Source organism: Lissotriton helveticus, chromosome 3_1 (genome assembly GCF_964261635.1).
Source record: "Lissotriton helveticus chromosome 3_1, aLisHel1.1, whole genome shotgun sequence".
Taxonomy (NCBI): Eukaryota; Metazoa; Chordata; class Amphibia; order Caudata; family Salamandridae; genus Lissotriton; species Lissotriton helveticus.
Genome location: NC_136061.1, coordinates 336,810,895 through 336,836,797, shown reverse-complemented (window position 1 = coordinate 336,836,797; position 25,903 = coordinate 336,810,895). Strand labels below are relative to the sequence as shown.

At 49.3% G+C, this 25,903-nt stretch overlaps 1 long non-coding RNA gene across 1 annotated transcript in view; it reads left to right on the top strand.

The window, feature by feature from the left end:
• Positions 1–25,066, top strand: part of LOC144824531 (uncharacterized) — a 56,862-nt gene extending 31,796 nt beyond the window's left edge. The window contains exon 3 of the long non-coding RNA XR_013609002.1: positions 24,942–25,066. This is a non-coding gene — a long non-coding RNA (uncharacterized LOC144824531). The remainder of the gene's footprint in view (positions 1–24,941) is intronic.
• The last annotated feature ends 837 nt before the right edge of the window (positions 25,067–25,903 follow it).

Below are 25,903 nucleotides of genomic sequence, written 5' to 3'. Positions count from 1 at the left end.
TATACCTCACTGATGCGGATGTATTCTGGTGAAGGTTTCTCAGAATAGAAATAAGGCCAGCATCAACCCCCAGATCAGATAATATTCCCCACAGCTTCGATCGATTTACACAGCCGAAAGCTGCTGCCAGATCCATAAAGGCTAAGTAAACTTTCTCCTGTCTAGCAACTGTGTATTTCGTGACCAGTAAATATATGTTTAGACACTGATCTGTCGTGGACCTCCCGGCCCGGAAGCCATACTGGGCTTCTGTAAGGATGCTGTTTTCTTCTTCCCATTCCATTAAGCGGTTCAGGATAGCCCTACCCATTACTTTGGCTGTTACATCAATTAAAGAAATGGGTCTATAGCATTTAGGGCTATCTCTGCTACCCTTCTTAAAGATTGGTACTAGGGTCGCAGTTGACCATTAGCGGGGTAAACCCGATACTATGGCCTCATTTATGACTCTTGTAACTACCGGGCCCCATAGTTCTATGTTACTTAGGTAAAGGTCTGGTGGGATCGCATCGGGGCCAGGGGCTTTATTTCGTGTAAGGCCCTTTATGCCCCCCTCCATCTCTTTTACACAGGGGTTAGCATTGACTTTAACTATACAAATTTATTTCCACCTAAATAAACCTTTTTAGCAGCATAAGGATAATGAAAGACTAGGAAAAAACATAAGTTACTAACGTGTATCGTGCAGTTTGCAAGCAGCTCTTTGAAAAGTTTATAGGTCACTGTGCTAGATTACGATTGTCACTTATAAACTGCACAGTAACAAAAGAATCTCTGTGACAAAAGCAGTAACCCACTGACCTATGCACATAAAATACTGTTTTTTCAAATGCATGAGACACGTTTTTGCAGTAGGCATATTAACCCTCTTTGCTACATTAAATAAGTCAAAGCTGCCACTGGACAAAACTCTCATCTCTCTCAAGCAGGTACATTAATCACTGATGTTATCTTGACACTTTTATTGTTGCTCGAACTCTGCTTATTATACAAGGAACTTTGCAGTGTTTTTAAAACTGCTGCCTGCAGACCCCCTGGTAATGTGTCACGGACCACAGTTTGGGAAACACTGCTCTACACCACCTCACTCTTTGGCAATCCACTCAACGCCCCTCTCCTCTATGCCACTAACGTTTGGCCATGCTGAACAGCAGCAAATATGTTGCACAACAAGGCAAACACATTGGCACATCCAATAGCTCTTGCATAGGCGAGACCTATTGGCTTCGCCAATGCTTGTTTAAAGTGGGTGGCAGGACGGAGAAGCAATACAGAGGGCTGGGGAAGAGCAACATTAGGTAAGAAATAACTCATAGGGTACAGGTGGGTTAAGCAACATGGGGGCCTGGGGTGGGGAATGGAAGCAACATGGGGTGTGGGTACGGAAAAGCAACAAGAATGGCACAGGTGGGAGACAGAGAAAAGCAAATGGGCGAGAGAGAGCAGTGTTGAGCACAGGGACAAAAAAGCAAACCTGGGAGAGTGAGAGCATCATGGGGTCGGGCGCGAAGTACACAGGCAAGAAAGCAACGTGGAGAGAGTAGCACAACAGAAGGAGTGCATACTGGAGCTGCTAATCTATTACCGTTGCCTCTTCCTGGAAGGCGGACTATGTTGGAAAACAGCCCAGGGCCTCAGGAGGCGACTACTGGTGCTTGACACACCTGCTTTGTATTGGCACTATAAAGCGCTTTTTGTTCTCCCGCCGTCTGGCATACCAGAGCTCCTACACCATAACCGGTGCCTTTTCCTGGAAGGGGGATTACGTTGACCAATAGCCCAGGGCCCCAGGAGGCAGTCCCTGGTCCTTGACACACCTGCTTTGAACCGGTGCTGTCTTGTTCTCCCACCGCGCGGGACACACACAGGCAAAGCCCGGCCAAGGGCAAGCCCGTCCTGCGCCCATCAACGACAGAAAAAGATGGGAAGAGGCCTCTCCTCCTTGGCCTAATCCTTGGGACACAGCAGGTCTGGTAGAAACCTTGAGTATTAGGAGAGCTGTTGTATTCCATCTAAAGTGTTTGCCTGACCTGTGATCAGTAATAGTGTGAGTGCCTGTGCTGTGGCGTAGTGCTATATCCTGCCCAGAGAACAACCCCTTGCTGATCCAGCTGATGTACCATCTAAAGGGCCACTGCATACCATTTATTTAGCCCAAATGGTTTGGCTTGGCTCTGGTGCCTCAGCGTGTGCTTCGCTGGTAGATCATCTTCTGAATTTTTTGACTAATTTTACTTTAGGTTGCACCAAAAGTTGCTCTCTCTCATTCATTCAAGGGGCCTTTGAACTTGCCTGACCAAGGCACGCCACGTAGTTCTACATGCACCAGCTATAGAAGGAGTGATCTGCAAACAGGGCCCCTGCGCATTGGCCAGGAATTTGATTATCATCTTCCTCTCAGATTCATCAGTGGCAACTCAGCTTGATTTAGCATATGGGGTGTTTCATATGGGACACAGTGAATTGACTAATTTGCTTATTACTTATTCCTTTTGCACATGATACAAGTTAGCTTTGGTGCATAGCGTATTGGGTGTTCAACATGTGATAAGTGACCTGATTGATTCGCTTGCTATTTGTTTCCTTTGTTCCGGATGCAAGATATTTTTGGTGCACTGTGGGTTTCTGCTGGTTTACCCTGTATAATATCTCCAATTGGCCTCTTGTTCTGAGTCAAAATATAAGCATAGTATGCCCGAAACTTCCCCCTCTCCTACTGTGATATCGACCTGTAAAGCCGATAATAACCTAGGCGTTCTAGAAGTTCAATCTTCTTAGGCAATCATGGTAAAACGAAAGGCCACTGATAAATCAGATCTGGGCAAAGCAAAAAAACAGCCAGGTTATTCTGCAGAAAACGATACCCTTGACAAAATAAATGTACTAATTGAGGAGGCAGAAGGCCTGCTAGGTCCAAATACCAAGGACTCCAAACCAAAGAAGGGGCAGAGGGAGGATATTAAATAGTTTTTTTTAATCTGGCAACCCAGCCCCAACAGCACAGTCTAAAATTGAACCTTCCATTAATCCCAAGTTACTAGTAGGACCTTGCCAACCTTCACCCCATAGAATAAATCCTCCAGATCAGACCCCTTATCGGTTGTCGATTGTGTCAGTCGATTTGAAATATTAGGGACCCTCGATGAGCTTCTGTCCGATAACATCCAAATAGTGGAAACCCAATCTAGCATCACAGAGTCACGCGATGACCTCTCACACCCACAGCCTATAGTGCTTAAAAAAGAGATAAACAGCTTGAGAGATCACATCGACAGGCTATTTAGGGCTCTCAGGCAAAATGGATGAGCTTCTCGCTCTAGTAGCGGACCTCAACAGAGTCTCAGCAACTGAGGGAAAAGACGGACACAATCTGTAGCCATTTTAATTTCAACTGGAGTATTTATCACAATAGCCACAATAGTTCACTCATGCCCCGACGAACCCTGTCCCAGAAGTCTAATGTCCCAGTTGTTGCCAGTGCACCTGGGGTGATAGCTAAACTCTTCCCGCATCCTGGCTGCAAACATGATCCTCCTAGAAAGCACAACAGAAGACACCCATATCCACCAGTAGGGGAAGGGCCCCAAAAAAAACAGTGGGATACTAGAACCTTAACACCAGCAGGTGCACTGGCATAACGAAACTTGAGGGGGCCTCCCTGCAAGACACACGGGGTCCCCCTGCAGGTGCTGTCCTGAGGGGGCCCCCTGGAGCTTGGGGGCCCCCCACACCGCAGGGGCTGCGAGGGCATGTGTTAAGCCTCTGAGCAGGTTTCAGAACTGGAATTGAATTGGTCTCTAAATGAGAACATATCATATTTATGATTATTGTTCCGAAGCACCAGGCATGCACTATAGAATCGCACGACTCACTAATGAACAAAGTCATTCATTGGCTCAGAAAGGTGAGAGGCTGTAGATCAGTCATAAGAGAGTACATACTTAAGGCCACTCGACACACCAACGAGCACGCTACATTTGACCACATTGGCCTGACGTTGACCAAGCACCAACTCGTAGAAGGGTTGATAGCACTGGAGCTTAGATTTAGACCTTCCATAGGCTCGCTAATAAGACTAAAGGTAAATCCCCCCAACTCCTCAGCAGTATCAGTTCCCATTCACCACAGGAACTCACAATTACGCCCACAAATTCCTGCTTCTTCTATAGAGGTCCATGCAACTAATCTGTTTTATATTGACTGACTGATGGCAAACATAAGCGGAGAAGTTCCATCCCTGTAGTTGAAATGTCTCCCTATATCGAGTCCTGCACTGGTTGAGGCTCCGTGCAACTCATACAACCACGAGAATATCACAGGAAAACCCTTAAAAGCTTTTAAACCTCGTGAGGGAAAAAGGAGACCGAGTACCAACTCCTTGGTACAATAACCTGGGCTATTCACCCTTGAGTTAGCTGGTCTTAAATTGAACATTGCCAGGGTAAGACTCACACTTGGGGACCCAGAGTGGGGCACATTCATAGACAAACACCACATCATCTTACTGCAGCAGACGTAGGTGACGGAAACGTTTTTTAGATCAGGGTACATATCTTTTACAAATAACGCTGTGCCATCTGCTGTGGCGAGGGCCTCAAGAGGGCTACTGATTTGGTTATGCATGGATTTGCTCACCGCGAAAAAGAAAATTCCATCGAACAGTAGAGACCTGTTGGGAGATGTGATGAAGACAAACTCGGCTCGTGGGGCTAGGTCCATTGATTATTTAAACATATACCTACATTCTGTTCCCCCAAACTCGCAGTCAGGAACTATTGACATCCTTCTAAATATGACTGAGCAGCTCCAGTATAGTCATCTTAAAATCATTGCAGGAGACTGCAACATCCAAATTCCTGCCGGCCCCCCAGCCTGGGACTAGTCGGACCTAACACGTGGCTTAAAGGTGTCAAGGTCCACTTTACCCAGTGTCAAAAACAGGCAGTCCAGGGTCTCTGTACAACTTGTCAACCTTTTAGAAACACATGGGTTAAGGGTCGTGAATGGCTCTTCCCTCTGTGACTCACCACCTCGACCAACCTTTAAGAGAGGCCAGTACATAAGTCACATTGACTATATCCTATTCGATTGTAGATTCTGGCTGGCTGTGACTGACACGGAGGTAGTCACCAAATCAAACAGTGACCATAACACATTGAGTATCCATTTTCAAGTGGGCTTGTTCATGGACACAACACCCCTACCTAAGACCATTAGCACAGCACTTGAGACTAGTAACAACAAAAGGAATGTAAAATGGACAGCGATAGCTTAGAACTCTAAAGTCCAAACCCAAATATACAATGTATTCATGGAAAAACTGACTACTTTGGCAGGGATTGAGAAGAGTGGGGAAAATGTGGTCAACACACACTGTGAACTTATGGAGTCATTGAAATCCCTCCTTACAAAGGAGGGTAGAAGAGGCCACCACCAAAAAAACCTCCTAGGATGGTATGCACGTGAATGCAGACACGCAAAAACATCCCTCCTTGAAGCAACCCAAAAGGGTGACCCTAGAGCGTTAAGTGACGCCAGAAGAGAGTGTAAGGTTACCAAGGCAAAAAGGTCTTCGGAGGAAGGTCAGTGGGGCTAACTTGTAGATTCCCTACAGAATGGGAATGTAAATAAATTCTGCAAGATGATAGCGGCTGGTTCACGCATAATAGATAACCATCTTGAGGGGGTGGTTTAACTAGTAATAGATAGCCCACCGGTCTTTTAAGGGCAGGATGAGGCCAGAGGGGGTAACACTGGAACAAGTAAAGTGCTTTGACTATCTAGGCATTAGGTTGTCCGATATCCAATAATCCATCCTGGGGCCTGCAGACAGCAAAAAAAAGGACCATTCTGCACCAGAGAGCATCTGCTACTGGCAGGAAATATAAGGCCACCTCCAGTGGCGCAGTAACACCTGCGCTGGACGTTTACATGGTAACCGCCATCGCAGGGGCCATTTACGGAGCACAGCTATGGGGTGGCTCAGGTGGATCTTTGCTAACACAAACTGAGTACAAATTCATTAGATCACTGTTCAATCTACCCCCAAGCACTACCCTCACTCCCTTACGCATCAATCTGGAACTAAATAGAGTTGATCATATAGCTCTTTGAAAACCTTTGATCCACTGGGTGCACCTGTGGACTGCACCGGGATTGACACTGTATGGGGAAGTGCAAAAACAACAAGTGATGGACTGAATGTGGATCAATGTCACACACTCCCCCAGTCAAAGGATCTGGGCCCAAATCCATCATTTTTTTGCACTCCACACCACCCTGGGTTAGACAATGGCGATATGCAAATCAGCTCTGACCCTGTTGCCCCATGGGAACAGTCCAGTCCGAACTACAAAAGCCATGTCCTTCCCAGAACGGAATCAAGCATCCGAGGACCGGACCGGTTTCGAGGTAACACCTCTCTTCAGCCCGGCTAGCTTGATTCCAGTGGTGTGGAGTGCCTGGGACCCACGTCTGGGCATCCCCAGCGCACTTAGGGCGGCAATTGCAAAAACAACAAGTGATGGACTGAATGTGGATCAATGTCACACACTCCCCCAGTCAAAGGATCTGGGCCCAAATCCATCGTTTTTTTGCACTCCACACCACCCTGGGTTAGACAATGGCGATATGCAAATCAGCTCTGACCCTGTTGCCCCATATTCAGTCCATCACTTGTTGTTTTTTGCAATTGCCGCCCTAAGTGCGCTGGGGATGCCCAGACGTGGGTCCCAGGCACTCCACACCACTTGGAGTCAAGCTAGCCGGGCTGAAGAGAGGTGTTACCTCGAAACCGGTCCGGTCCTCGGATGCTTGATTCCGGTCTGGGAAAGATATGGCTGTTGTAGTTCGGACTGGACTGTTCCCATGGGGCAACAGGGTCAGAGCTGATTTGCATAAAGCCATTATCTGACCCAGGGTGGTGTGGAGTGCAAAAAAACGATGGATTTGGGCCCAGATCTTTTGACTGGGGGAGTGTGTGACATTGATCCACATTCAGTCCATCACTTGTTGTTTTTTGCAATTGCCGCCCTAAGTGCGCTGGGGATGCCCAGACGTGGGTCCCAGGCACTCCACACCACTTGGAGTCAAGCTAGCCGGGCTGAAGAGAGGTGTTACCTCGAAACCGGTCCGGTCCTCGGATGCTTGATTCCGGTCTGGGAAAGATATGGCTGTTGTAGTTCGGACTGGACTGTTCCCATGGGGCAACAGGGTCAGAGCTGATTTGCATAAAGCCATTATCTGACCCAGGGTGGTGTGGAGTGCAAAAAAACGATGGATTTGGGCCCAGATCTTTTGACTGGGGGAGTGTGTGACATTGATCCACATTCAGTCCATCACTTGTTGTTTTTTGCAATTGCCGCCCTAAGTGCGCTGGGGATGCCCAGACGTGGGTCCCAGGCACTCCACACCACTTGGAGTCAAGCTAGCCGGGCTGAAGAGAGGTGTTACCTCGAAACCGGTCCGGTCCTCGGATGCTTGATTCCGGTCTGGGAAAGATATGGCTGTTGTAGTTCGGACTGGACTGTTCCCATGGGGCAACAGGGTCAGAGCTGATTTGCATAAAGCCATTATCTGACCCAGGGTGGTGTGGAGTGCAAAAAAACGATGGATTTGGGCCCAGATCTTTTGACTGGGGGAGTGTGTGACATTGATCCACATTCAGTCCATCACTTGTTGTTTTTTTCACTGTATGGGGAAGCCCTGTTAGAACTAACCAACCTCGATAAACAGGTATGCACCCCATGGCTGAGTAAAATTAAACATCTAAGCAAAGCCATTAGGATGTAGGATGTTTGGAATTCACCTTTGACTCTAAAAAAAGCTACCCTTGTTGAGCTGCAGCGAGCATACTGGGAATGTATTGTGTACCAGACCTGGTATGAGCAAGATATGGGGGGCAGAACCGAAAAATGTATTTCTTGCAAGTGCTATTTTAGCTTCGAATCCTATTTGGACAGGATTCACCCTCTGCAAGCCAAAAGCCTCCTTATGAAGTTTAGATCTGGTATCCTGCCCCTAAATGTTTTTACAAACAAATTGAATAGGATATGTCCCATATCCACGAATTGCCCATTTTTCTCATCGCACTTAGAGATGGATGAACACTTGCTCTTCTTCCTTCTAACCTATGCCCTCCCTCGCCGAAGGTGGGTTATCCCAGTTTGCAAGCTTATGGGCACAAAGCACCATCGGGAAGCAAGTAGGATTCAGAGGTATGACACCAAGGAATCCATTGTCTTCACTGTTCAAGCTTTTACAATGGGCCTGGAGCATTCGCTCAAGAGAAATGCCAGGGAGTTATTAATTGATATGTTTGCACCTCACCTCACATATTCCAGCTGCTAATGAGAAGTTTAACAATAATGTGCTTTTATTATAAGAATCCTTAATATTGTTTTCTTTTCTTGACTTGTGCCCTGCAACTGTTTTGAAATCATTCCCTTGTGTAGCATTGTTAGAGTTGGCAGAACCTGAAACAAAGTATTATGAACCAATATTTCTTCTGATGGCACAAGTGGTCTTTTTCTGAGTTAATTTTTAGGACTTCTTTCCGAGGTTCTTGTTAATCTGGCAATTGTTTTAGTACCGAGGTTTAGCAATTACAGAATTATCACCCAGATGTGATGGCACCTTATCTTATGAATCTCTGCCACTAACGCGAAGCTTAGTGCACTTTGGACACATGAACTTTTCACATTCTTTTTATCTTTTTGAACTATGCTCTGCTTGCACGATGTTAACTGTTTGAAATCTTATAGCATCCTGAGGGTGGTACAGATACTGACACAAAGCACTATGAACCAGTACATTTCCGGATAGCATTGCAGATTTTGCTTAAGTTCACTCCTAGGACTCTTTTTGAGGTTTTTGTTCTGGTTCTGGTAACTGTTTCGTCTCTGAAGTTTAGCTTGCAACAGCCCTTTCTTGCCCTAATCTATGGTTTAAAAATCCTCAAACTCAATCATTGTATTACAACTGAATTTGTTTTTAAAGTTGTACTTTTGTTCGTTTTTACTGTGTACTTGTATGGTTCTTTGAACTGAAATAAAGTTGCTTGATGATGAACTAGTGCATTACAGAGGAGCTGGGGGCGAATCACACGGATGGAAGAGTAGAGAGCAGCATAGCACACAGAGGAGGAAAGAGAAGCACACTAGGGAGACAGCCTGAAAACACATGCACTCTTTTTGAGTTCTTCAGACATAAAAAAGGACTTCTATAAAAGTGAGCAGTGAAAGTATACAAGTAAATTGACAATAACCCAGGGGAGGGACAGATGCAAGATGGACAAGGCAAGCCATTGAATAAGAAGTAGGCAGATGAGAGCGACATTAAAGCCAACCAATGGTAGGCAATGTGCGACTGAATGCCACTTTATATTGTTGGTAAGCCCAAAATACGTGTTTCGTTTGTGGTCTAAAAACAGTGCAGCTCTAGCGAGTGTGGAGGTTGTCTGGCCCGAGTAGCCACCTATGTGCCCAAGTGAGTGGCAGGATTGAGATTTAAACTGCAATAGTTCTGTCAGTGCTCACCACTGGCAGAAAATAAAAGATTACTTTGAAATGGGTCCCCACTGGGCCCAATATTTATGTTCTTGACTTAACAGGCAAACATATCAATCGATTTCCTGAAAATGAGTGTAAATTCCATCAGGAGGTAAACCTTCCCAATGATGCAATCACTGTTTACATCTCAAATGTTTCACTTCTCCTTGAATTCCCTTAGACTTTTTGCTTTTTCCAGATGTTTCCTCTTCCATCCAACAATCACTCTTGTGTAGTGCATGGAGATAATTGAGTCGCCTCTGGGTACCTGGGTGGGTTTAGTCTGTGGATGGGTGTTCCTGATGGGGCACAACTGAGAGCTCTAAAGTTGATGCTGAAAGTACAGCGAATTTCTCACAGTACCTTTTAGAGGCTCAGGAACCAGGTAAATGCACCAGGGTTAGAGACGAGTGATTGCACATTGCTGGTGTGGGCGTACCAGGCAACCTACAAAGCGAAAAAGGACAAGTAAGCAGAGAGTGGAAAGAGGAAATGCGGCGACAACTTGACAGAGTTTGAATCACAGAGAGATGGTTGTAGACGACAGAGAAATAAGAGGGAGTTGGAGAGTTGTCCAGCCATTGGACATCTTGAAGCAGGAGCTGGTGAGGAAGGAACGGACGAAGGAGAGGCACGTATGTAAGAATGGTGGGTTATTGCCATAGACCCTGAGAAGAGGAGTGGGAGAAAACATTTGTTAAAGCCACATGTTAAAAACATTTTGTTTTTTTGTGTACTCTCAATAAAACTATAATTCATTAAAAAACCTATCACACAAGCCTCCTAAGCATTATTTCCATCCATGCGTCCACATACCTGTCAATGGGCCATAAGGTGTTCAGAATATACTCATCCAGAGCATACAGAATAATGGTCACATATGTGGCAACTGTAAGCAGCATTCTATAGAAAAGTGAGTAAAGAAGATATGTACAAGTGTTAAAATTTTAAGTGTCAAGAGAAATGAAAATGGTTTGCATGTGTGTGTCAGAGGCATAATTACAGTGGAATCGGGGCCAAGAGGTAGGAGGGGGCACTACATGCCCTCCTCCTGCTTCAGTTTATTTAACTACCAGCCTGAGCTTATGATATGGGGCAGAGGTCGAAGTGGGCAGGGAAAATTGGGAATGATGTTCCCAAGCTATATTAATTGAATCAAAATAACAACCGTTCCTGAAAGGGTTGCGTACTGGCAAATTGGATGGGGAGAAGAAGAGTCTTCTCTACTTTGAAAAGAGAGAAGGGAGAGTCAGCTGAAGAAGAAATATGCATTTTCTCCAGGGTGCCTGCTACCTGGAAGAAATGTAAATGTGTGCAATTGGTTAATCAGCAAATCTGAAGGCTTATTGGAAGCCAGTACAGGTGATAGAATCTAGAATGTGTCTTGTGAAAGGAAATCTATAAAGAGGGTTTACATTAATGTAGGAAGCTGGCTTTCTATATACTATACCACAAAGAGGTATCGTGTGCATAGAGTTTAGTGAGTACCCAAGGTGTGGCAAAGGTTAAAGTAGATAATCCCTTACTATAAAATTAGTGGTAGCTGGGCTGAGCAGTTAGGTTTATCAGAGGTTGGTGTGAATGCATTTGGTGTAAATACACGTACAAAGCAGGAACACACTCTCAATGACTGACACTAGGCCAATGTTTGTAGAAAAATATTGCTTTTAGTTACTTTTATTCCTAGGAACCAACTTGAACTCAGGTACAGGTAGGTAATACTTTCAAAAAGGCAGTAGGAATACTTTATAGTATTGTCGATTAAAAACAGTAACATTCAGTACTGGTACAAGATAGACATTTGCTGGTAATCGATAGAGTGCAATGCAATCATAAGGAAGGAAAACAGTGTTATGCATCAGTGGGTAAGTACACAACTTACACTGCCAGTCTTCGAGGGATAGTCTGACCCTAGGCAAGGTCAGTTTGAGCTGGACACTGCACCACCAGCGGCACTGGGGCAGCTGGTTGCAGAGTTCAGTTTCTATGCCACAGCGATCGATACCGGCAATTATGTTTGCTATCGCGGTAAGCGGAAATCAATGGGGATGAATTGGTGTTGGCGGGCCACCAACGCCGGTACCGTTGCAGTTGTCGTTAGTGAGTCACGGTAGGTCGAAGGGAGGCACCGCCATCCCAGCAGTCGCAGTCATGGGGAGGGAGATGCACAGGGGATGGAGGATTTCCACTGATGTTGGACCATCTCACAGATGCCGTGGTCGAGCAGGCAGGGCAGGAGGAGGCCAAAAGGGCCACTTGGAGGAAGGTACAGGCTTTCAAGAACGGGGCAGTGATCAGCTTGGGTCGTTGGATCGAGAAGATCCCTCTATGTCGTGGAGACTGTCCAGCTGCGGTTCTTTCTTCTGGCAGGGCAGAGTCACGTCAACACAAGTGACGGTCCTCTACCACTGTGGTATTGTAGTTCTGTTTACAGTAGTGAGTCGCATCGACACAAGTGTTGGTCCTCAACGAATGCAGTCTTTGTACTGGCGAATGCCTGGGACTAGTGCCTCTAGCCAAAAGGAAGGTTCTTGGAGATTGTTTGAATGCTGGGAGTTCTCTGGGGTTTCTTGGAGGCCTGGCAGGGTTTCTGGAAGGACAGCAGATCCAGTTGTTGATCCGGATACAAGTTGTGGAGTTCTTTCCAGGCTCTTTCTGCTGCAGTTCCACTCCTGGTCCAGTAGCAGTCGTCTTCCGACTTCTTCTTTTGGCCAGTCAAATCTGATGAACAAGGTTCAGGGGAGCCTTTAAATACTATATTTAAGGGTGTTACTGAGGTTGAGTGCAGTTCCAATGGCTATTGTTCAATGGGGTGATTACACCATTTGGGTGCACACCTCTGGGAGAGCTGTCCTTCCCTATTCATATTGGGCCTACTTCTCCAATTCAAGATGGAGAATTTCTAAGAGAGTAGTTCATCTCAGCTCCTGGAAACCCTAGGGGTGTGTCAGGCTGAGATGAACACTCCTACTCTGCTCATTAATTTTCCCACCTATCCTGCCGCCAAAAGTGGGGCCTAGACAGGGGGATGGGCATCTTCACTAGTTGAAGCTGCCCAAATCAGCACATCACAAGGTGAGAGCTTTTGAGGCTCACCACCAGGTGGTGTCATACTGCCAGGGGAGGTGGAAAGCACCTCCACCCAGAGCAGGCTTTGTTCCTGACCTCTGAGAGCTTAAAGGCACTCACCCTTTGAGGTCAGAAACCTGTCTGCTGGTGGCTGGCTGGAGGGGACCAGTAAGCCAATACACTAGAAGTTGGTCGTTTTTCAGGGTGCATTTCTGAAATACCCTCTGAGTGCATTTTATAATAAATCCAACACTGGCATCCGCGTGGGTTTATTATGATGAGGAGTTTGGTACCAAACTTCCTAGTTTTCAGTAAAGCAATCATGGAGCTGTGGAGTTTGTAATGGCAAACTCCCAGCCCATGTACTCAAAATGGCTTCACTGCACATACTATGTCTGTGAATGGCACAGATACTGTAGGGGCATATTGCTCATGCAGCTATGCCCTCACCTGTGGTATGCTGGACCCTGCCTTTGGGCCGTAAGGCCTACTAGAGGGGTGACTTACCTATGTCACAGGCAGTGTTGGGGGGCATGTCAGACAGGGAAGTGTGCCATGTCGACTCTTCAGTTTGGTCTGCAACAAAACACGCAGCCTGCAGTGGCAGTGTTTGAGTGTTAAGATTTAAAACAGTACATACAGTTTCGTACAAGAAAGACAGTTGCAGGTTATCGATGGAGTGCAATGCAATCCTAAGGAAGGAAAACAGTGTTATGCCTCAGTGGCTAAGTACACAACTTACATTGCCAGTCTTCGAGGGTTAGTCCGACACTGGGCAAGTGTCAGGTTGAGCAAGGCACTGCATCATGAGCGGCACTGGGGTGGCTGGGTGCAGGGTTCTATATCTGCACGGCGGTGGTCGATACTGGCAATGATGTTTGCTCTCGTGGTCAGCGGAAAGCAATGGGGATGAAAGGGAGTCAGTGGGCCACCAACGCCAGTACGTTGCGGTTGTAATCGGCGAGTCACTGCAGGTCGAAGGGGCGCACCGCCAGCCCAGCAGTCGCGGTAATGGGGAGGGAGAAGCGCAGGGTATTGGAGAGTTCCGTCGATGATGGGCAGACTCGGAGTGGCCACGCTCGAGCAGGTGGAGCAGAAGGAGTCCAAAAGGGCCACTTGGAGCAGGCTACAGACTCTTGGGATTGGAGATGTGATCAGCTTGGGTCGTTGAGTCAGGAAGATCCCTTAGGTCGGGGAGGCCGTCCCGCTGAAGTGCTTTCTTCTGGCAGGGCAGAGTCGTGTCGACATGAGTGTCGGTCACCTACCGCTGTGGTCTTGGGGTTCTATCTGCAGTAGTGAGTCGTGTCGATACAAGTTGTGGCCCATAACTACTGCAGTCTTTGGACCAGCGGACGCCAGGGACTAGCACCGCTTGCCCAAAGGGGGGTTCTTGGGGATGGTTTGAAGGCATGGAGGTCTCCAGGGTTTCTTGGAGGCCTGGTAGGGTTTCTGGAAGGACAGCAGTTGTTGATCGGCTACAGGTGGTGGGGTTCTTGATGTGTTCTTTCTGCAGCGGCTCAGTTCCTGGTCCGGTAGCAGTCTTCTTTCATCATTTTCTTTTGGTCTGTCGAATCTGAAGAACAAGGTTCAGGAGAGCCCTTAAATACTAAATTTGAGGGCGTTACTGAAGTCGGGGGCAGTAGTGCTCTAAGAGAGTGGTTCGCTTCAGCTCCTGGTGACCATGTGAGTGAGCACGGCTGAGGTGGACACTCATACTCTGCTTACTAATTTTCCTGCTTGTCTGGCCGCTAAAAGTGAGGCCTAGACAGGAGGATGGGATATCCACTAGTTGGAGCTGCCCAAATCAGCAAAGGTGAGAGCGTTTGCGGCTCACCGCCAAGTGTTACCGTTCCTGCCAGGAGGAGCTGTGAAGCAACTCCATCCGAGAGCACAAAGGCTCTCACACCGTGAGGTCAGGAATCTGTCTGGTGGTGGCTAGCTGGCATTGACCAGTCAGCTAATACACTAGAAGTTGGTTGCTTTTTTTTTTTTCAGAACAAATTTTATTTGGTTTTAGCAGTTGACAGAATAGAAAAGAAACACTGCTTCCGTTGAAGCAGGAAGACAGTGAGCTTATAAGTGCAATTATAGTCAAAATATTCAATCAACGTTCCCCTGAGCCCCCCTCCCCATAATCCAGCCCAGTACCCACCGCCCACCCTGCACGGTGTTAACATTGTCCAGAACAGGAGCTTAAGCATCTCAAGAACAGCATGTGGTTCAGTTCACTCAGGGCAGTGTGAATAAGGTCAATATCAGAGGCCCGAGGTGCCGGGGGGTCTAGTAACAGGCCCCTATAATCTGCCCATTTCTTCCAGATCCGATAGTGCTTCTTGGGGCAGCCCCTGGCCTCAAAGATTGGGCGTTCCAAACCCATGTTGAAGTCCATGCCTCACTTCCACACCCCTACCAGCGGAGCCCTGGGGGCTTTCCAAGCTTGGGCTATGTCCCTCTTGGCCACCGTGAGACCCAGAAGAAGCAGGTGTCGTTTGTATCTGTTACCCCCTACTTGTTCCATAACATGAAGGAGGCCCAGTTTCGGTGTGCGGGGGAGTTCCCATGCCAAAACTTCCTCGAGGCAGTCCCACACGCCAGTCCAAAATTTCTGCAGCCGTACACATTCCCATACCGTATGTAAGAAGGAGCCTATCGCACTTCCACACCTCAGGCACTCCGGGGAGGCTATCAGCCCCGCCTTCCACAGTCGCTCCCTCGTATAGTACGCCCTATGTAGGTACTTAAACTGGATAAAGCGCAGGCGCACTGCTATCGCTGCTCCCCTAGGGGCCTCCAGGGCTTCCCTCCAGTCCTCCTCCTCCAACCCCCCCAGCTCACCCTCCCAGACCGCCCGTAGTTTAGCAAGAGAGGGGGAACAGTGGGTCACCAACGTTTGGTATATAGTCGAAATTTTCTTGGTTTCCAATTCCCCCATAAATATCTTAGCTTCTAATGGGCTAAATTCTGGTAAGGACGTTATGTCTGCTATCGCGGGGGCCAGAGCGTGTCGGAGCTGTAGGTATTTGAAGAATTGGGACTGGGGCATGTCATATTCCTCCCGCAGTGCTTGGAATGATTTGAGGGTCGTGCCCTTTAGAACATGGCCCAGCGCCGAGATGCCGATGGCATCCCAGCCTTCGAAGCCCCGCAGTGAAGCCAAGCCTGGCAACCTCCCATTGTGCCACAGGGGAGTCTCGCTCGTTAACCTATTCCACCACCCCATGCGGCGGAGAGCGTCGCGCCACACTCTGAAAACTACCTGGGTGACCATTGGAAGCCTCTTCCGGATAGCCGCCGAGTATAGGATAGTATGAAGCGTATCCGGATCCATCAGATATCTCTCTAGGGCGTAGGTCGGGTCACCCCGATCCCCATACCACCATTCGTTAAGGACAAGCAGGTGCGACGCCTGATAGTAGGACTGGATGTCCGACGTGGCCAGCCCCCCACAGTAGGTCGACAGGAAGCAGGTGCGGAGCGCCACTCTCACCGCTCCCCCAGTCCATAGGAACCGCCCCAAGGCGGAGTTCACCTGCCGAAACCACTGCGGCTGAACCGGGTACGGGTGATTTTGCAGTTGGTAGAGGATACGGGGCAGGGCCACCATCTTAAAAATGGCCGAGCGGCCATAGACATTCAGGGGCATCCTGGACCACGTCTGCATATCCGAGCGAATTCTGTCCCATACTGGCACTATGTTGCGAGCGGTTCCATAGCCAAAGCGAACAGGTACGGTGAGAGGGGACATCCCTGCCGGGTGCCTCGACCAATGGGGAACGAGCTGGAGACCGCCCCCGCAATCCTGACCGCTGCCGTCAGGTCCGTATACAGCAAGTGAATGTAAGATAGAAAACGGGGGCCCAGATTGAGTCGGAGGAGGAGTGCTCGAAGATAAGGCCAGCTAAGGGAGTCAAAGGCGCGGTCTATATCCGCCAGCAGAAGGGTCGCGGGGATGCCCGCCGCCCGCACCGCCTCCACCACCAAGTGCGCGCGCCGTATATTATGTCTCGTCGCTCTATGGGGCATGAAAACCTGCCTGGTCCGCATGGATCAGATCCGTGATATACGGAGGAGGCGGTTCACTAAGGCCTTTGCCAGTATCTTCGCCTCAACGTTCAATAACGAAATCGGGTGATAGGATTCCGGCCTATCTTGGGGGCCTCCCTGGTTTGCAAAATACCACAATTTCGGCATGTCGCCAGTCCGCTAGCAGTCTTCCGCGGCCCCTAGCTACCTCCAGGGCCTTCTTATAGCGCATCCCTAATTGGAGATGAAACATCTTCATATATTCGCACGGGAATCCATTGGGCCCAGGGGCCTTGCCCGCGTTCAGCCCACCTAGGGCTTCACCCAGCTCCTCCGCTGACAACGGACGGTCCAATCGATCTCGGGCCTCATCCGAGAGTGCTCGGGGTGGAAGGTCCGCGAGGAATTTGTCGATCTCCTCCGCTGGGAGGGATTCCCGAGGGGCATACTGTGTCTCGTAGTACTTAGCAAACGTCCGGGCCAGAACCCCGGGGTCTGAAATAGGGTCACCCACAGCGTCTCGGAGGCCCGGCAGGGGTTGGGCTTGATAGGTATCCTGACACAGCCTATATAGCATCGTGCTAGATTTGTCCCCCCCATTGGTAGATCCTGCTCTGTGTAGCGAGCCAAGACTGTCGGGCCTCATCCAGCAAGAGAGAGGTGTATGACCGCTGGAGGTGTAGGAGCTTGGTCACCTCGTCTCCACTCTCTCCCATTAGGCAGTTCGCCTCCTGGCTTCGCACCTGGGCAGCCGCTTCCGCCAAAGCCAACGTGCGGGTCCTACGGTGCGCGGCGCACCATGCGATGCCTACGCCCCGGAGCACCGGTTTCAGGGCCTCCCACAAAGTCATGGCATCCATTCTCGGGTCCTCATTCTCCGCCCAGTAGTGTGGGATTGCCTCCCTCATGTGTGATTGGTAGTCATCGCGCTGCAAGTGCCACGTGGAGAGGCGCCAGCGAAACGGCTGTCGTCGCACACCCAGGCTCAATGTCAGCGTGGTCGGGGAGTGGTCAGACAGGCCCCTAGGAAGTATGGAGGTAGAGTCGACCCTCCCTATCCAGGGCTGTGGGACAAACAGGTAGTCTAGACGAGAGAAGGATTTGTGGACCGCAGAGACAAATGTATATTCGCGATTGCATGCATGGTGATATCGCCAGGTGTCAATCCAACCCATCCGCCGCGCCATTCTGCTCAGTCGTGTAGTAGTATCAGAGAGCTGACCTCCCCCGGGCCTACAGCGATCAAGTCTCCCATCCATCACATCGTTCCAATCGCCACCTACAATCGTCAGTACAAGTGGGACCTCAGTCCACACATCGAACAGTCGTTCAATCATAGCATCCTGGAAGGGGGGGGTGGAGCATACACACTGCCAAAGACCACTGGCTCACTCCCCAGCCTCCCTTTAATAAATGCGTATCGTCCATGCACATCCAGCCACTGTGTGTCATGTGTATAAGGGACCCTGTGATGTATCAGGATAGCGACACCCCTGGACCCCCTCGTGAACCCAGCATGGAACACTTGTTCATATCCATACCTCCGTAAACTAAGGACTTTGGTGCCCATAAGGTGTGTCTCTTGAAGTAGCAAAACATCCGCTTTTTCAGTCTTCCCCAATCGTAGAACCACACTCCGTTTAATTTTGTCAAGCATCCCTCTCACATTCCAGCTCAATATACGCAGCGAGGCTCGCGAAAGATTCGCCCCCTGTCCTTCAGCCGCCATCAATCGTCCAAAGTCTGAGATCTTCGGGCCACCAAGACCACACACGCACATATCGCTGCCTCCAAGTTCTCGTAAACACCGTGCTAGAACTAGACCCAACTTCCCCCCCACCATCCCCGGGTCCCCAAAACCCCTGACCCCCCCTACACCCCTTCCCGCACCCCAAACTATACCAACGACCCCCCCCCACCCCCCCCCACCCCATACCTCAGCAACATTGAAGTACCTGTCGCGGTGCAGGCAATCGCAACCCTCCAACGGGAGGTCCAAGACCCACTACACCAATGGATCCCACCCAACTACCCACCACGTACACAACAACCCCCCACCCAACACGTGGGAATGAACTCCGGGAGTAGGCCCGCTCTCGTGCGAGCGCCTCCCGACCCACCGCCACCCATAGGCAAGGAATTATGCAGTTCATCTGGAAGTGGCATGTCCATGAGCAGTGCCAGGCCTGCTCCATCCGGCAAGGCACCTCATCAGCCTTACAGGCCCAATTCTGGAATCAGCGTAAGTGTGAGGATCTCAGGATTTAGAGGGGGAAGAATCCGTCCCCTCCGGCGCCTCGGCTGTCTCGTCGCAGGGAGGCGGGCGCTTCTGGGAGCGCGACCTCCAGTTGCTCTTGCTGCGTGATCTCCTAGGCGTCCTCGGGGGTCTCTCGGTGGTCGACGAATCCGAGTTACTCCTAGGGGGAGTGTTCACCTTGACTCGCACCGTTTCGTCTGTCCACTCAAACACTTCCTCCGGGGAATTGAAGAACTGGGTGCGGGATTGAAAGACCACCCGCAGGCGTGCCGGGAAGAGTAGAGCATATGGAATCTTGAGCTCTCGCAGACGTGCTTTGGCCGCGGTAAACGACTGTCTCTGCTGCTGGACCAGTTTTGTATAATCCGGGAATACAAGGATTTTGTGGTTCTCAAACATTAGAGGGTCTTGGGCGCGGGCTTGACGTAGGATAACGTCCCTATCGTGGTAATTTAGCAGTTTAGCAATCACCGAGCGGAGGCGAGCTCCAGTGGGCGGTTTGGGAAGAAGTGCCCGATGCGCCCGCTCCACCACAAAGCAGCGCGACAGGGAGTCCGGGGGGAGCCATCCCTCCAGCCATTGGGTCAGGAAGGCCTCCATGTTCCCTTTTTCGCAGTTCTCCGGGAAGCCCACGAAGCGCAGGTTGTTCCTTCTGGCCCTCCCTTCCGCATCCTCCACCCGCAGAGCAAGACCCTTCTGGATCCCCAACTTTCTTCTTGAGATCCACCGAGGCCCACGAACTTGTCCATCGGGCCCTGTTTGGGAGCGTTGCCACCGCCGCCCCCTCTCGTCATGGCATGGCGCAGGCAGCGTAGTAGTTTCAATTCCGGGGGAGCCAGCAGCCAAGGGCACCACTCACTGGATGTGCGTTCTCCGGTGACAAGCGCCTTCGAGGCCACCGGGGTAGGTCGTGGCCCTGGAAGTCTCGGAATGCAGAGCACTCCCCTGCGGTTCACCTGTAAGTCACTATGTGCCCAATGGCCGGAGATAGTGCTGGGTCCACACGGCCGAGGCACGCGGCAACAGGGGCCACTCACTCCGCCACAGGTCCGTGTCGCGTCTCCCAACTGCTACGCCCACGTGTCCCGGGGCCGTCGGCCAGCTAGCGTCTGTGCGAGGGCTGCGGGGGTCTGTCCAGCTTGCTCCCTTCACCGTGGTCCGACACGGACGCCGAGCGGGGCGCACCTATTGCCCAGTACCTGCAGGGTCACAGTTCCAATGAGGAGGGGGGGGGGACCGTTAGGGGAGTCGGTATGGCAGCCGCCTCCCTGATGCTTCAATACGCCTCAGCCCCGCGGCTCGAGCCCGCCGCCGAATGGGGTCCGGCACGGTCTCAGAGTGCCCCCTCCCCCACTGGGTCACACGCCCCACCACCACTCCTCACCCCTCTGTAGTTGATGTTAGGGCGCCTTCTTCGTCCTCCTTCGTTGGCACTATCGCGCTGACCGTCCAGGCGCGGACGGGGTCAGCCCATCCCCCACCGCCGCTCCGCAGCTTCTTTTCGCCGAAGCGGCACCTTCCGCCGGCGCACCCCGGCTTCCCTTCACTTCCGGTCGGGTTAACCGGCAATCGAGGTCCCGGCCGCAACCAGGAATGAAGGCCTCCGTCGGGCCCTCGGCGGCCGTATCTCTCTGGCCCCGGACCGCCGAAACTCCCAAGTCGCCGTCGGGGGGTCGTCACCAGGGCCGCTTATAGCCACTCGGTTTTGGGGGCTGTGTGGTCGGGGCGATGCAGGATATAGGCAGAATGAAGATTCGGCGGGACGGAGCTCGTCTAGGCTGCGTCCGCCATGTTCGCCGTCTTGGCCACACCCCCGAAGTTGGTCGCTTTTCAGGGGCATCTCTAAGATAACCTCTGAGTGCTTTTTATAATCAATCCAAAACTGGCATTGGTGTGGGTTTATTATGCTGAGGAGCTTGGAACCAAAATTCACAGTTTTCAGTAAAGCAATCATGGAGCTGTGGAGTTCGTAATGACAAACTCCCAGCACATGTACTCAAAATGGCTTCACTGCACTTACAATGTCTGTGAATGGTACAGACACTGTAGGGGCATATTGCTCATGCAGCTATGCCCTTACCTGTGATATGTTGCACCCTGCCTTCAGGCTGTAAGGCCTACTATTTTAAGGATGACTTACCCAGGCCACGGGCATGGCTGACAGGGAGGTGTGCCATGTCGACTCCTCTTCAGCTTGGTCTGCACCAAAACATACAGCCTGTAGTGGCAGTGTGTGGGTGTTAAGGTGAGGGGTCTCTGAGGGTGGCATATACATGCTGCATCCCTCAGAGGCCCGCTCTGGTCACAAGGCCCTTCGTACCAGTGTACCTTTTACAAGGGACTTAATTTAGCACAGAATTGTGTCAATTGTGGAAAAAAGGTACTGTTTTGAGAAAGAACACAGGTGGTGTGGCCTTGTTAGCAGGATCCCAGAGCACACTCAGCCAAGTTGGCATCATGAATCGGAGAAAATGGTGGGGGTAAGCATGCAAAAAGGGGCACTTTCCTACAACTGGGTATAGTCAGCAACTTACACATAACTTTTGTACATTTTGTGACAGCTTATTTACACTGGGTGCCACCTTTGTCTGTGTGATATATATTTTAACCTATTGGTATACACTAACAGCGCTTTCTGTTACTGGCTCGGATCTTTTAGCACTATAAATATGTCACTTTTCCCCCAGTGCACCGATCAGGATTCCAATCAGTGACCATTCTGTTATACACCCACTGACATCTTGAGTGATCTAATTAACCAACCGAGCTTTCTTACCAGAAAAAATGAATTTCCAGCTGATAAATCTAAGTGGCATTAATTCTTCATATATGTTCTGTGCATTATCTTTATATGCATTTACCACTCGGTGAAAGGCCAACAAAATAGATAATATTTTGTTATTTTTAGCCCCATCTCTGACCCCGCTCCCACCCACGCTCATCCCTCCCTGATCCCTTTCCCACTGTACTCAAGATCAGAGTTCCCATACTTTTCTATACCACTTCGACCACTGGCCTGGGATCTGGACTTGTGTTAACTCTTCCTGGAATTAGTGTTACAACGAGCAGGGCACAGGACTGTTGCTTACAGATAGCTTAGGTACTTTGTAAGTGTAGGGCTGAGGCATCAGTCATCAATTTAGAAAACAGCTCAGCCAGGGACAAGAAGAAGCTCGGAGAACCAGGGTGGAAAACTGCCACCTCCTACTCAAAAAACCCAAGGCAGACCCAAGAGACCTCAAGAACTTCCGACCCATCTCTCTGCTCCCCTTCCCGGCCAAGGTCATCGAGAAAATAGTTAACAGACAGCTAACCCGATACCTCGAAGAGAACAGAATCCTGGACCTTTCCCATTCAGGGTTCCGCGGCAACCACAGCACCGAGACCGCCCTCATCGCCGCCACCGACGACATCATGACCCTGCTAGACAACGGGGAGACTGCAGCACTCATCCTCCTAGACCTCTCCACCGCCTTCGACACCGTATGCCACCGCACACTACACACACGCCTCCATGCCACAGGGATCCGAGACAAGGCTCTGGAATGGACCACCTCCTTCCTCTCCGGCAGAACCCAAAGCGTCCGCCTCCCCCCGTTCCGTTCCGAAGCCTCCGAGATCATCTGCGGCATACCTCAAGGATCCTCCCTCAGCCTGACACTTTTCAACATTTACATGGCCCCGCTCGCACATGTCGCCCAACAGCACGACCTCAACAAAATCTCCTACGCCGACGACACTCAACTGATCCTCTCCCTCACCAAGGACCCCATCACCGCCAAAGCCAACCTCCATTGCCGACTGGATGAAGACCAGCCGTCTGAAGCTGAACTCGGACAAGACGGAGGTCCTCATCCTTGGCTCCAACCCGTCAGCCTGGGACGGCTCCTGGTGGCCAACGGCACTGGGGGCAGTCCCGACACCCACCGACCACGCACGCAACCTGGGAATCATCCTCGACTCAACGCTCTCAATGACCAAGCAACTCAACGCCGTCTCCTCCTCCTGCTTCAACACCCTCCACATGCTCCGCAAGATCTACAGATGGATCCCGACAGATACAAGAAAGACAGTCACCCAGGCCCTCGTCAGCAGCAAACTCGACTACGGAAACGCCCTCTACGCGGGAGCCCCGACCAAGCTCATCAATCGACTACAAAGCATCCAAAACGCCTCAGCACGACTGATCCTCGATGTACCACGACACGGCCACATCACCCCCCCACCTGAAAAACCTACACTGGCTCCCCGTCAACAAGAGGATATCCTTCAAGCTCCTCATCCACGCACACAAGGCACTCTACAAGACCGGCCCAGCCTACCTCAACAGATGGCTCTCCTTCTACACCCCCAACCGCCAGCTACGCTCCGCCGACCTCTCACTCGCCACCGTCCTGCGCATCCGAAGAACAACCACCAGCAGGAGATCCTTCTCCCACCTCGCCGCCAAGACATGGAACACCCTCCCACTGAGCCTACGACAGACCCAATACCTGCTTACCTTCAGGAGGATACTAAAGACCTGGCTAATCGATCAGTAGCGGCCCCCAACTCCCCCCCAGCGCCTTGAGACTCTCGCGGGTATGTAGTGCGCTTAACAAATGACTGATTGATTGAGTGAGCTCTGGAGAAGACTGACTGCAACTCTTGCAGCAAAACCTAATTATTATTACCATAAAGCATAGACATTGAGGTAAGGAAAGAACTTCTACTATATTATGAAAAAAAGAAACCCTAAGAAAGTATTGTGGCCAAGAGAAGCAGTCTGTCCATTTGAGTCTCATTTATTTTTTTGAGGATTTTAGACCTACCAAGTGACATTTGCTAATATGATGGAGAGCTTAACAGGGGCACAGCTATCAATGGTGTAACTGGTACAGTGCCACCGTGGGCCACAGATTTTAGGTTCTCTCTGAACCCGAATTAAATACCGAGATCGCACCGGACATACAACAGCATAACAAAGAGAATTACGTTGACCAATCGCTGGCCATTCGACTGGTATTTTCTGTTCAGTCTACTTTTACTATGGACATGTAGGCCTCTATGCAGAGGTATTCTGCCCTTCTACGCTCTTTAGCACCATTGTTATCAACGTTGTTCAGATGAGAGCGCAGCCAGGGTGTGAGCAGGACTTTGTCTCTACCAGACAGCAGCTGAAAAGATATGACCCGGCTTTAAGATAGGGTGAGAGAATGCGTTGGTAAAGCTGGTTGAGCAAGGGAACCTCGTCTGTGAATGCCACACTCGAGGACAAGATTGAATTACTCAAGCACATGACAATTCATTTCTTATTATTTTTATTAGGTGTCATGAATTTCCAACACCTTCTGTTGGTGTCATCAGCGTGATTACTCAAGTCAGGGCAGATCATTTTTTTCTCGTAAGAGTTCCTTGGTGGCAGGCGTATGGATAGGGTTTGACATGGTAAATCAAGCAGACCAATGGCACAAATGGGGAAGACGTGTTTAGGGATCATTTGTACTTAAGGGATGCTGGGAATTTGAACATGGAGCGAGCACTTTCAAATTTATGCAAATCGCCCAGTCAGACGTAAATAAAAATACTAAACATGAATAACAAGCGTTTGGTATGAACATAAATGCGGGAGAGTTTTCATAAAGCATGCTTATGCCCTCATTACGAGTGGTGCTTTGATTGGGTAAAAATGTATCGTACTCAATAGAATCTGACTCCGCTGGCTTGCAGTTTATTGGGTCCGATAAATAACTCTCAATGTCGAGTTTTATCCAAGATAATGGGGGCTAACATGCAGATTTTGGTTCTCAATGCAAAAAAATCTGCTTGTTTCGCTAATTATAAAACATTTTACATACGTAAATTTCTGCAAGTTTGGCCTGCCAACCTTTATCGAGGGGACCAAACTCCTAACTGCGATATCTCAACTAATGGGACCACTCACTCGTAATGAAGGCCGTAGGAATTGGGTTTACTGAGCACACATACAAGACTGACGCTTTGCAGGTACTGGTTACACAAATAAGGAACCATAACACTTTTAATCTTGTCTTTCTTATTTCTAGAGCAACCCACCAATCTTGCAGCAAAGAGACTGAGGTATTGTAACTAGCTCCCAGGTCCACACCTTAAGAACTATTCTGAGAAAATTAACCGGACTCAAGCAAGCAAACTTTAAAAAGTCTGTCAAAAGGTATGCACGTCCATGTCTGTTTGCAGGCAGTCAAAACGTTCTGAATATTCAAATGCCAAATATTCTGCTAGAATTAGAAGGGCTTTATCATGACTGTCAACTTATTTTGCCTTGTACGACGTTTTATGCAAACAATGAAGTTGACTTGGTAAAAGGAAACAGACTGCTGATGTTATAGTATGTTGCTAGTCACTTAGTGCTGGGAGATAGCAAGAGAGTTCATTTGTATCAATAGATCCATTCTCGGGTCAGCCAAATGAGCTTGCATGGCAGTATACTTAATTAACCAGCAATATATTGGTTGGTTCTTTTTGAAACATTCTCCTCGTCCAATGCACGTTTATACAGTTGTATGTCAGAATGCCAACTACAGAAATATTATTCTACAACATTGTAACTAAAATATCAACAACAAAAAGTCATGGAGGTAAAGTATGAATGTACTATTCTTAATCCACTTTTACGTACTCTGAAGATATATAGTATAAAGTGATAGGTAAGGCATCTCTTCCACTAAAACAGTTAAGTCCTCATAACGCGATCCTCGGTAACCCAATTTGTGTGAAAACTTTCTGTCCAACTTGAAATAATGAGATCATTGATTTCATATTTTTACTTTTTAAAAAATAGCCTGCTTCTTTATAGATGGAGTTTAGATATTATAGTATTTTGGGAACTTAATTGAAATGTGTCCCGCATATACCTCATATAAACATATTTTATCTGTTTATTGTTGTTTTCTACCTTTTTGACAGATTGTAAATAGAGAAAAGCAAAGGTTTCCTTGCTTCTTTTTGCATTTTGCCATCAATTTTGGCTGCCATATTTGTTATT